The sequence below is a fragment of the Manacus vitellinus genome, unplaced genomic scaffold (genome assembly GCF_001715985.3).
Source record: "Manacus vitellinus isolate BGI_N305 unplaced genomic scaffold, ASM171598v3 scaffold_41_pilon, whole genome shotgun sequence".
Taxonomy (NCBI): Eukaryota; Metazoa; Chordata; class Aves; order Passeriformes; family Pipridae; genus Manacus; species Manacus vitellinus.
The window spans coordinates 394,861-406,639 of record NW_021940545.1 but is presented as its reverse complement, the minus strand read 5'-3'; the positions used below and the strand labels follow the sequence as shown (position 1 = coordinate 406,639).

At 42.9% G+C, this 11,779-nt stretch overlaps 1 long non-coding RNA gene across 2 annotated transcripts; it reads right to left on the bottom strand.

Annotated features, from left to right (window-relative positions):
- Positions 1-3,726: 3,726 nt before the first annotated feature.
- On the bottom strand, positions 3,727-6,280 carry LOC108640732. 2 transcript variants are annotated; one of them, XR_001921430.1, is made up of 3 exons: positions 6,179-6,280; positions 5,645-5,706; positions 3,727-4,298 (listed from the first exon to the last, which is right to left on the bottom strand). It is a non-coding gene; the product is annotated as an uncharacterized LOC108640732 (long non-coding RNA). The 2 variants fall into 2 exon arrangements; XR_001921431.1 differs by having other exon boundaries at positions 5,645-5,834; positions 6,179-6,259.
- Positions 6,281-11,779: the final 5,499 nt, after the last annotated feature.

Below are 11,779 nucleotides of genomic sequence, written 5' to 3'. Positions count from 1 at the left end.
ATATATGTATACGTCTGTTTATATATGTATATGGGTGTGCATATATCTATATATATGTATATAGATATTTATACATATAAGCATCTAAGCCTTTTCTAAGTGAAATGCACAACCTTTACACGCGGCTGAAGCATCTCCACCGAAAGCCAAGGTACCAGTTCCAACCCGAAGATTTACTTAGGATCCATCAACAAACAAATGGATTCGTTTAACCGAGGCTTTTCTCTATGACATTGCCTTTTAACACTCTTCCAGACTCATCTGAAGCTCGCCGCTTCTGCGCCCGTGCCAAGAATGCCGAGGTCACTTCCCAAAAAAAACCCAGCCCCGAGCATCCCAATGACACGGAGCTCCTGGCCAGGTGAGAGGCCTGAGGGATGCGGTTTTCCCGAGACCACGGGGAAAACGCGAACTCTCCGCCGCGGGAAGGACTCGGGGAGGCCGGACAAGGTGGAGTGGGTTCCACACCCGCCGAGACACCCCGAACCCCGCTTAATCTTCCCGCCGGCGCAGCAGGTACCCCTAGGAGGAGGCCAGCCGCCGCACAGACACGCCCCGACTAGCCCGCACACACCTCTATGTATCCGCGAGCGCGACCGCGGGCCCGAGGAGCACCAGGAAGGCAGGCAAGAAGCGCGGAGCTCAACGCCCGCGCGCCATCAACCGCCGCCGCCCGAGCGCGACTGCGGCCGCAGCGCCCCCCGCGGGCCCCGCCCTCGCCCAAACGCCCCGCCCCCGCACCAGGACTGACAGCCACGACCTAGCCAATCGCCGCGCAGCGCTACGGAGAGACCCCGCCCACCGAGGTAAAGGGAGCGGAGGCCCGCCCCGGTGCCGCTGGTAGCCAATAGGAGGGGGAGAGGAGAGGGCGGGGCCGCTCCGGCAGGAAATGGCGGCCGGGGCTGAGGGGAACCCTGAGGGGAAAGTTCGCGGGCTGTGACTGGGCCGCGTCACCGCCGGCACCCCGCCTTTGTCACCCCATTCTGACACAGACATTAACCCGAAAAGGCCGTGGGCTGTATGGGGGTCTGTGGACTGAACATTGCCCAGCACTGCGGTGAGCGAGGGGGCTCTGGGGTAGGAAAAGCCAAGGGAGGCGTTTTCCTCATCTAGAAAGAAAACAACAAGGTTTCCCACTCAAAAAACCAGCTCTACATCCACTCCTGGTTCCTTAAAGCCCTTGACCCATGGTGGGAGCAGCAAGTTCCCAGCCCTTCTTGGTTCACAATGAAACTCGATACAGTTGTGCTTTTATATACATATATATATATATTCTTAAAATACAACTATTTAATAATCATCAATTTCTTCATCCTGCTGCCAACACTGGATACTCACCAGGCACTACCTGGAAGAGAAGACAACACATGTGCTGCCAACCTCTGTAAACACAGCAAAACATAAACTTTTATTAAACAACAGACACGTATTTAATTAAATATTTAATTAAACATCACATTCACCATCTCCAGTTTGTGCAGCCATGGGTGTGACACAGCCGTGCCTTTCCTTTCAACCAGAGCACGGCACCGGTTGCTTCCAATGCAGATGTTCTGCCACTGTTGGAGCCACTATTTAAAGACACATTTCTGGCTTAAAAACCAAGGGGATTTGTGCCAGATTTGCATTGAGGCTATTTGAATTTCACCACATTACTTATAAACAGAAATTTAAAATAAGCCTTTCAGGAACAAATCAGAGCTACCAACAGAAGCTGCTGATACCACAGTCCTTCCACGTTGGTGCAGAACAATTATTATCCCCTTTTTAGTACTTTATTTAGCTTTCCCAATAGAAATGTACATCAATCAGTTCAGGCATGACAAATGCCCACACTGAAGATGCAACCACTAAAAGATCCCACTGGTTTGAAGAACACGACACCTTGAAAAATCTGATGTAAACCAATATATTTTAGGGTTGTTTTTTTTAAGCACAAATAAACAGTGAACTCATAAGAATTAAGTTAGAAAAGCAGTATAATGGAATCACACAGTGGATTAGGTTGGAAAAGCTCATCTTGTTCCACCCCCCTGCCATGGGCAGGGACACCTTCCACCAGACCAGGATAGACTATCCTATAGATTCTATAGAATCTATGCCTTTTTGTATGAAGATATGTGAGGTGCTAATATAGGATGGAAAAAGACCATAGTACAAAATGTCATAGTTATAAAACCTTTCCATTTGCAGCTTCCATGTTCTTTAATGTCTCTTCCAAGTGCTATTTTCTGAAATAGGAATATTGCCGAAATGTTGCAAATGGGGCAAATCTATGATAGATCAATAAGCCCAGTTTTAATTAAAACAGCTGACCAGTCCACTGGTCATTTATTATAGTCTCTTTCTCACACAATTTGAAAACTCATATCTCTTTTACTGCAGTCCTCTGGCATATTTAATTTCCTTTTCCACTTGGCCAAATTCAGTTGAAAAATTAAGTAACGAGTTGTTTTTGAAAACTGACACATTTAATGTAAATATTTTATTGTGTAAAATAAATACATGAGTAAATAACAAGACATTCTGAGTTAGGCTTTTCTCTTGTTTGAGAAAAGGAGGGATTTTTCTCCCTTCCCAGGTAAAAATGTACAAGTTCTTTATAAATCTTTGGATAGAAGCTTTCATTGGAGGTTGAATTTATATAGTATTTAAAGTGCTATATAAATTAATATACTTTTAATATTTACGTAGTGCTTGGTGAGTATTAATTCACGTTCACAACCCTGACTGAGACAGCCCTGATTCCAAGTGTTATCCTATAACACGTTCCCCGTCATACAGAGATCAGTCCTCCCAGGACTAAAAGGCCCCAGAAAAACAAAGGTTTAAGCCACCAGATCTTGTTCATTCCTTGGTGATGCAACTAAATTCATACGACTGCAGGAGGGGAGGGAGGGAGATGGAGATACAGCAAGATGCAAATGGCATTCCAGCAGCTGGGAAAAAATACCCAATGGCCTTCAGCATGGAAAGGCTTTAGAAAAGACTGTTTTCAGATGACTGCTGTCAACATGGGAGAAGGGGTTACTGCAGGTGTGCCGGCACTCTCAATGGTTGTGGTTAATTCAGTGTACAGATCTCTTCCAGGTGAGCACTGGTACTTGTCTGTTGCCTGTGACAACAGCACCAGTTTGAATCAATGCTGCAGCATTCCCTAGAACACCCTTCCTGCTGTTAACTTTCCAAGAATCCCATTTCACATGCTTGTTCCCAGGGCTCTCGGTGCCATCCCCAGGACATCAGTGCTAAAGAAGCACTAGAAATCTCATCCTCACCTTTGGCTGCTACTGTTTATTCTGTAAGAAATTCTCAAGTGAACATCTCTGCCCATTAGCACTTGCAAGACCATGACTGTGTAAACAGAAAGAGCATATTTATGATTGCAAAAATGTGCTCTGAGAGGGTAATGTTAAACTCTAGATAAAAGGAGCAAACAGAATTCATAGAGAAATGTATTTGGTATACCATTAAAGTCTCTGGGAGCAGCAACTTTAGCAAACTGATGAGATCCTGCCAGTACCTGGAGAACGAGTTCAGAGAAGTAAGAAAGTCTTCAAATAGTTTCACCATTCTCTTAAACTCCACAAAAAAAAAAATAAAAAAAAATCATAAAATCAATCTAGCCTGTGAATTGTAATATTATACAGCTCTTTTAATTAAAAATCTTCACTGAAGATTTAAATGGAAGATCCTATCATTTGCTCTATGTGCCAGTATGTGCAAGGAAGAGCTGGCAGAGGTAGGGTTCAGTCAGTCTGGGTTTTAGGAGGTAGAATGCAAACTGAAGTTAGAAAACTACTACAGCATGTGGTGGGATTTAGTAAAGAACTCCTTTTTACTTATTATTGGAGTATTGCAATCATACAATATTATTACTGCTGAACACAATTCAGCAATATAAGAAATACTAAACAGTGCTCCTAGAAAAAATACAGTGTACAACTTGCACAAATTATACACAATTAACTGCCCCAACTCTTGGAAAAAAACCTCTGCCTGTCACCAGGGCTGTGTGAGGGACACAAAGCAGTGCAAAACTGTTATTAGCCAACTAAAACGTGATCAACATCCAGCTATGTAAGTGCCTGTGGGAAATAATACTTCTCCAAATCCAGAAATAACATCAGAAGGTTGCCAACGTGCTCTGGAATCGATCATCTATATTTGGCTGCAACATTTCTGTGTGGAAGTCCAGGGTTCCTGCAGTTTAGCAGCCCAGCCTTCCATCTGTGACTCAAAGGACAACACGTTGGGGACAAGACGTAGGAAGTTCAGCAGCAGTGAGATGGAGGCAACTGCAGGAGAAATTGGCTTTAAGATATACAGAGAGGAGGAAGATGTTCCATAGAAAGAGGGCAACAAAAAAGGCACAGAGAGCTTCCAGGCCTTGAGAGATAACACAAGGCAGACAGGAGCTTAGAAACAAAAAGGTGATTTCTATGGGAATACAGTGAAGTTTAGGAAACTGAAAGGCTGGAAAATAAATAAGAACAGACGCATTGCAAGTGGAGCCATACTATAAAAACAGCGATAAATAATAATTGCAGGAATAATTGCAGGTGTGAGGAGAAGCAGCACAGGAATCTGTGAAAAGGAAGTGACACAGTAAATCGTGGTGGACAACAAGCCTTTCTATTTCTGCTCAAAAACATCTTCAAAAAGGCTTGGCAGAGAAGGGAGAAAATCTGCCCTTCATTGTATCTATGAACCCTTAACTCTATGGCCATTTTCCCACTGCTCTGTTCCATGCCTGAAACAGTGCCATTAATTTGGCTTCCACACAGGTGGGCTGAGATGTTTCAAGTGGGTAGACGTGAAGAGCAGTTTGTGGTGTGTTCATCTCTAGCAGCACAGTCCTTGTCTACACACTGCTAAGGAAACAATCCTGGCATAAATCCCCACTCTCCTGGAACTACAAACTTCAAAATAACCCTTCAGTTAGGTTTGGAGATATTACTGCTTTGCTGAAGCAGCAGCACAGGGAAAAGGTAGAATTGCATTGGAAAATGAAAAATACATTAATCCAGGATGCTTAAGGCCAGCACAACAAGAGCATGGCTGCTAAAGGAAGCTGCTGCTCCTTCAACACCCTGCACATGAATCTCAGCATCCAGAAAATGTGCCAAAGTCTATGATTTCCTCACATTTCTAGATGGAGGGCAAAACCAGTGATCATGGTGAATTTAACTGTTTTTCTGAAGACTACCCAAGGCAAAAGCAGTGTCTGAGAGACATAAGGAATCCATTTTGGGGTGGAGTTGCACATCTGTAGGATTCACTATCCAGGAAATGAAATTACCTGTGATATATAATTCAATAGAGTAATGATTCTACACTCAGACTGAGGATCCCAAATGCAGAAATAGCAGAGCCTAACCTCCTTTTTAGCTAATACACAAACTGGGAATTTATGCTGCTCATTATCTCTCTCCAGATGGATCTGAGGCTTTGGGCACTGGCAGGATCTCAAGGCAGAGCAAAGCCTGATGCTTCTCCAAGGAGCTGAACAGAAACACTGACCCTGACACAGGGAACTCAAAAACTGAGGGTCTAAAGGTCTACAAATAAAGGCATCATGAAGACACTGGGGGCAGAGAGGAAGGAGAGGCTGCATTGCAGAAAATATGTAGTAAACTCTCACCCTCTTGCATTGTAATATCTTCCTGCAATGGCATCCTGTCTTCTTTATTTCTTCTAGTCCACCTGTGAAGACGAAGTGACATTTAATCTCTGAAGATTGCAGGATCAGTCGTTCATGTATCAAGGCAACCAAACCACTCCAGGTTAAATAAGCTGAGCACCACAGTCGTGGTAGGAAAGCCATCTGAAAACTTAAAGAGAAAAAAAAAATCCCACAATTAAAAAGAATCCACCATCAACTGAGCATATTTTCCACAGATATTGGCTCATTATGGTGCTGAGATTCCTTTTGTTGTCCTTGGATGTTCCTTCCCTCTCCCCTCATCTGCTTGCCTGTCTCAGTCTCATTTCATCAGTGTGAAAGGTGGTTCATTTTATAGAGGTCTTCTATGAAAGATGAAAATTCAAATATGTTATAATTAGCTGCAGTTCCACATAAGTCAGTATTATTGCAGCTTTTATATTAGATCTTAATTTGTCCCACAAAGGTGTGTGTCAAATATTACAGCAGAATGATTAATGACATCAGGCATACTGGAAGGATTAAGCGTTGATGCAGGAGAGTTGCTCAAGAGGAACAATTTTAACTTCTTTTCACTCATAATTTATTTTTGTCCTCTACTGTAAAAGAAACCTGAAATGGAAAATAAAAATGGCTTGTGTTACTGGCAAGCAAAAGAAGAGATCTGATTCATGATTGAACTCTTCATTTAGTATTCCTTGGTAGATTAAAAGCCAAATCATCTTAACAAATGGCACAGCAACGAAAAAGATGGAATATGAAAACCTCAAGACTTCTGCTGAATAAACGTGGAATCATTTGCAGTAGCTTTGAAGAGAAGTGCAATTCAACAGTAAAAAAATCTACCCCGCCCTCCACAATCAGGTCTGATTCAGTGCCTGCTCCATCGGCATCATGGAGTAACCTGTGCTAACAAGCTCTTTCACGGCACACCAAAGTCACCTTTTATTTCTCCCCATCAGTTGTTTGAGTAGTTACTCAGTTTGCAACCAACAGGGTGTGTGAGGAAGGAACTGATGACACAGGAACAGGCAACAAGGAATTTAAAATGTCTAGGAGACACACCATGCCTGTTGATGCAAATTACTGGGAACTGTAGATTTCCATCAGCTGCACGATACCTTTAAGTGCTTATTTTTCTGGTCCACTTAGAAGCAAAATAACTCCAAAAATACCCTCCTTTCTCACTTTAATCCAGTATCAGCACAGAAAGCTGCAGTTTGCATCATTCTATTTAAACAAATATTAAGACATTTCCTGTTACAATCACCCTTAGGAGCCTCACAGCTCCCAACCACCCAGTCATTCTTCTTATTTCAACACAGGAATATTTACTTTAGGTGCTGGAAATGCACACCCTGGAGACGCAGGAGTTGTGCTTCAGGAGCCACAGGGACCTGCAGCTTTGCCCTCCAGCACTGTCACCTTTGGGAAGCAACCGAGGGGCCTTGTCTAATCAGCAGCCTGGTCCTCAACTGAGAGTTAGGGGGGGAAAAAAATACAAAAATAAAAATCAGCGGGATACTCAAATTTACAGTCACAGGAACTCATACGCCTAAACTCACTCTACAAGTTTTTTATTACAATGCCCCAAATGCAGACAGGGCTCCCCAGCACTATTGATTTATAAACTCATTCAAGAGAGAGGCTTCATATTGTGCTCCAGGGTTTTTATAACCTTTGAAACAGAGTTCTTTGGAGGGGCCACAAGAAAATGAGACGTAGCAGTGCTTTGGCAGTTTTAAACTCCTACAGCAGCAAGAAGTTGGGATAGAGGTTCTGTGGTTATAAGAAATAGAGAAATATATGTATTTGAAGTCAGTGTCAGGTGAATAAAGGCAAAGAGCAGAACACAGCTGAAAGGAACTGGGCCATGTGAGGAGAAGATGAATCCCGGTGTCTCCAAGGGAAGGAGTAGGTTGCCTACAACTTCCACCCCAGACCTATGGCCCGAGGCGGAGCACAGCCCCCTCAGTTCTTCTCCTCAATCATATTTTCTCAGAAGATGAGTCAGCTCCTGAGAGATCTTAAAAAAAAAAAAAAAATCCCCATCCTGTAACTTTCCAACAGTCTTTTCTCATGTCTTGCAAAGGGCTGAATTCAAAGTTGTTCCCTTTATTTTACAACTTTATTTTACTGTGATTTTCCCTCACACACAGGAAGAGAGAACAGCCTGTGCTCTCCCCTCCCAGCTCACTAAGGCTTGAAGATTCCTTTTCCCCCACAACTTTAAAGACAGTTTGCCCTACAATAACAAAAAACACCATTTTGCAGGAGAGCTTCACAATGATATCAGCATATTCAGCATTTTCTGAAGCAAATTACTAGGATTCCTCCAAGTCTAGGCTTTTCCTTGTCCTAGTCACTTGGTTGACTCCCCAAGGTCTCCACCAAGATGCAGCTCATTGGTTAAGTTACATAAAAGGAGCCTTAAGTAGAGCACTCTATTGAGGTTTGAGTTTTCCCTTTAAAATGCAAATGGCTGGTAGTTAATTCCCTTTTGGGATTTAAGAGCTGAATTTAAAATGGGAAATGATGATACAAAAATATACTTCAGAAAGCATTGCAGTGTGAGTAATGAAACCTTCGCCACGTGAATGCAGATCCTTGGGGTCAGCAGTCATCTTCATTTATCTGCATTTTAATAGTTTACCTCAAAACTGCTTTTGGCTAAATTTTTCCTCAACATATTACCTGGTGCAGTCTCAGTGGACTACAAAGAAGGCAAAATTTGACTGCATTTTCTATTTTTTAAAATCTCCTAGATCAGCACATTTAAATACATCAATATTCCATTGTGTATGATAAATATCTCCCTCTTGTCTCTTCGAAAGTCTAATGAGACCTTTTCCATACTTCCTGAAAATACAGCTGGACCACAGACCCATTTGCCAGCTCCTTTTTTTGACGGGAAAGGCTAAAAAGCAATCCAAAAGAAGTGTCTGCTTAGCAAACTCTCTTCCCAACTGCCAAAGGAATGTCTTCCATCTCCCTTTCTTTTTCATAATTACGAGTTTACTTCTAAGGGGCGGAATAAGCATATATAATTACGTCCTTAGCTCAATTTATGCTTAAACACATGCATAGACACACAGACACACCCTGCAACCTTAGAGGGAACTGTGGGATGTAAGTGCTCTAATCTGCATTTAAAATTCAGAGTGCTCCACTCCATGCACGATCAGGCCTTAAGTAACTCAACTGGATTCCTTTTATTTGTTCTGTCTTCTGGAAAATATATCTTTACATAACCCTTCAAAAGAATCATTTCTATGCACACAGACACTGGCATAAACACATACACCAGTTTTCATAAACCTTATCCCAGCAAAGGATGGAACTGTGCTGGCATGAGAGGAAAACTACAGTTCACAACAGGGAACTGCAAAGTTCCTGGCCTGTGTTTAGAAGGGCCTAAATCTGGGTCTGGATGAAAAACTAGAAATTATTTGTATTTGGTGCATTTCCTTTGGCACGTGGGTGCAGAGCTGGAGCTGTGGCCAGAGGGTGAAATGAGAGCAGCCCTGAGCCAGGTGTTCCCCCTGGCCAACACCACGTGCTGATCCAGCATCATCTGGATCATCCAGCATGAGCACAGGGTAGATCCCTTGGCAATGTCAGTAATTAAATACCTGCACCACCTCAAAACCTAAAAAACAAGGACTTAACACAAGTCTTATTTCAAGCTTTCCCTCCACCTATACAAGAATATATCAAATAGTCAAATTTTTCCTTTTTGTCCTTCTTTGGTTTCCATGTTTTTCTGCACATTGCAAACTGGCCAAGTTCTCCAGGCTCTGTTCTCTCTTTTTTTTTTTTTCTTATAGGCTGACTTCAATCAAACCCTAGATCTGAAACTCCCCACACAACCAACAAAGAGCGTATTTCAGAACGTTAAATTTGAGAAGTCACAATAAGAGCTGTGCAATGATACTGTGATATCACTCCCAGAGCACTGTTATTCCATTGTGAATGAAAACAGCATCTGGCATAGGGCAGGAAATCAGTTACCAAAGGAGTATCCAAGAAGTATGAAAAATAAGATTTAAATCAGTTTATGGCTATGTAAGTTGTTCTATTTGCTGGGAAGATGTTTCTTTAAAATCAGAGAAGGAAAAATATTGCACTTGTTAAGTCTTTTTTCCACCTTTAACTCCAGTATTTGCTAATAGCTTTTCAACAATTGCATAATTCACTATTGAGCATTTCATGGTGAGAGAAGCCAGCAGTCTGTACAGCACAGGGCTCTTTCATTCCTCTTTATTTCCTATTTCTGTTATCAACCAACATGTCAGCTGTGAAAGAAAACCTGGTGAAAGACTGTGAAAAGAGATAAACTCCCAGCAGGTGTCACAGAAATACTGGATTGGCTTTTAGTCTTAATTATACCTTCAGTGTGGTTTCCTGTGTTGCAGTTGCTCTATACTAAACAAAAGAGTATTATTTTAACATTTTTTTTCTACAGTTTCTGCAATCACTATAAAGAGAAAGTGAACAGGTGAAAATAAAACTAGATAAGAGATGGAAAAAGGGCAAACAGGCATTATCAGCATGTGTCCTGGAAGTTCTGCAGGAAATTAATGAGGAAAGGGAAGAGAAGGGGTCCTGGAATGTGGAATTCAGTATAAAGATGAACACAGAAGATCACAGAGTGGTTTGGGTTGGAAGAGATCTCAAAGATCATCTCACTCCACCCCCTGCCATAGGCAGGGACACCTCCCACTAGCCCAGGTTGCTCCAGGCCTCATCCACCTGGCCTTGGACACTTCCAGGGATGGGGCAGCCACAGCTTCTCTGGGCATTTACAGCCTTTTGCAGGTGAGGAGAACCATGATGATGTGAAGCTGCTCAGCCAACTTTTAGGCTATTTTTGGGTGAAACAGAACTCACCAGGGAGATGAATTCAGCCTTATCAAGCTCATCTGAGGAGTGAAAAATGACCTTGTCATCTTAGGCCTATTCCTGGCCTTTGCCTTCCTAAATACCTCAGCAACTGTAAGAATAACTTTCAAGAGAATCTTACCACAGTGGTGAAAAGGTATTTCAGTGTAAAAAGTGGCTACTGAGGGGCTGGGCCTGCAGTTGGCAAATCTCTTAATCAGAATTATTCAAAATTGGCTTTAAGAAATGCCCTTGTTATTACTGAGCTCCTCTATTATTCAGGCAAATTCACTGAGCAGCAAATTTTTGAGTATTTTGAAAATCAGGGGTCAAAATCTGGGATGCTTTGATAAAACTGAAGAGCCCAGATCCAACCTGAGCTCCCACTGGAGCATACTGGCTTTAAAGACAGTCTTCCCAAGCAAAGGGAGTGTAGAGCCCTGGGAAATACCAATTCTACTCTATCAGCAAAACCCTTGAAACAAATCTCCAGAGGGATCCCTGCAAAAGGAAGGCAGGAAACCTGCCATGATGCAGGAGACAGGAACACTCAGCTGGAACTGCAGCAAACCCTTTATTGTGAGCTGTAACCTCATGCTCAGGCAAGCAAACCCAGAATTTTTCCACTGTGTGCAGGCTGGGGTTACAGGAGTTCAAAGCAACAGTTGAACAATTCCATAATAACAGAAATGCAAAGTGGTGGCATAACTTTACCGTGTAAATCCACTGCTTTGAAGAAACCACCTTTGTTTTGGGTCAGGCTGGCCAGGTGCCTGGGCACACCTGGAATATAGAACGTTTGGGTGCACCTGGATAACATCACATGAGCTGTAACAATGAGGATTATTTCCTGCATGAAAAAAAAAAGAAAGAAAAAAAAATGAGACTAGCTTGAAATAATTGGGTTAAGTTCTGTTCACTGAAAGGTTTGGGGGAAGCAGACATGGTTTTTCATCACAGCCTCCGGGATCCACATCCTTCCTCTGGTGCCGTTGGCCTGAAGCACAGCAGAGGGTCTGCCAGAATTCCCTGCTCTGGGCAGCTCTTTTCCCCTGAGCAGCACATTTTTCTGTTTTTCCTGTGTGTGTGGCAGCAGGAGTTTCTCATCTGGAGCCACCTCTGCACCAGGGCAGAAGCTGTGGTTCCACTCAATGGCTGTGCGAGGTGACATCCTTGGGGGTTGTCAGCTGCACAGATAAGGCAGCACCAACTCCCTGGCAAATCCTGGCACTT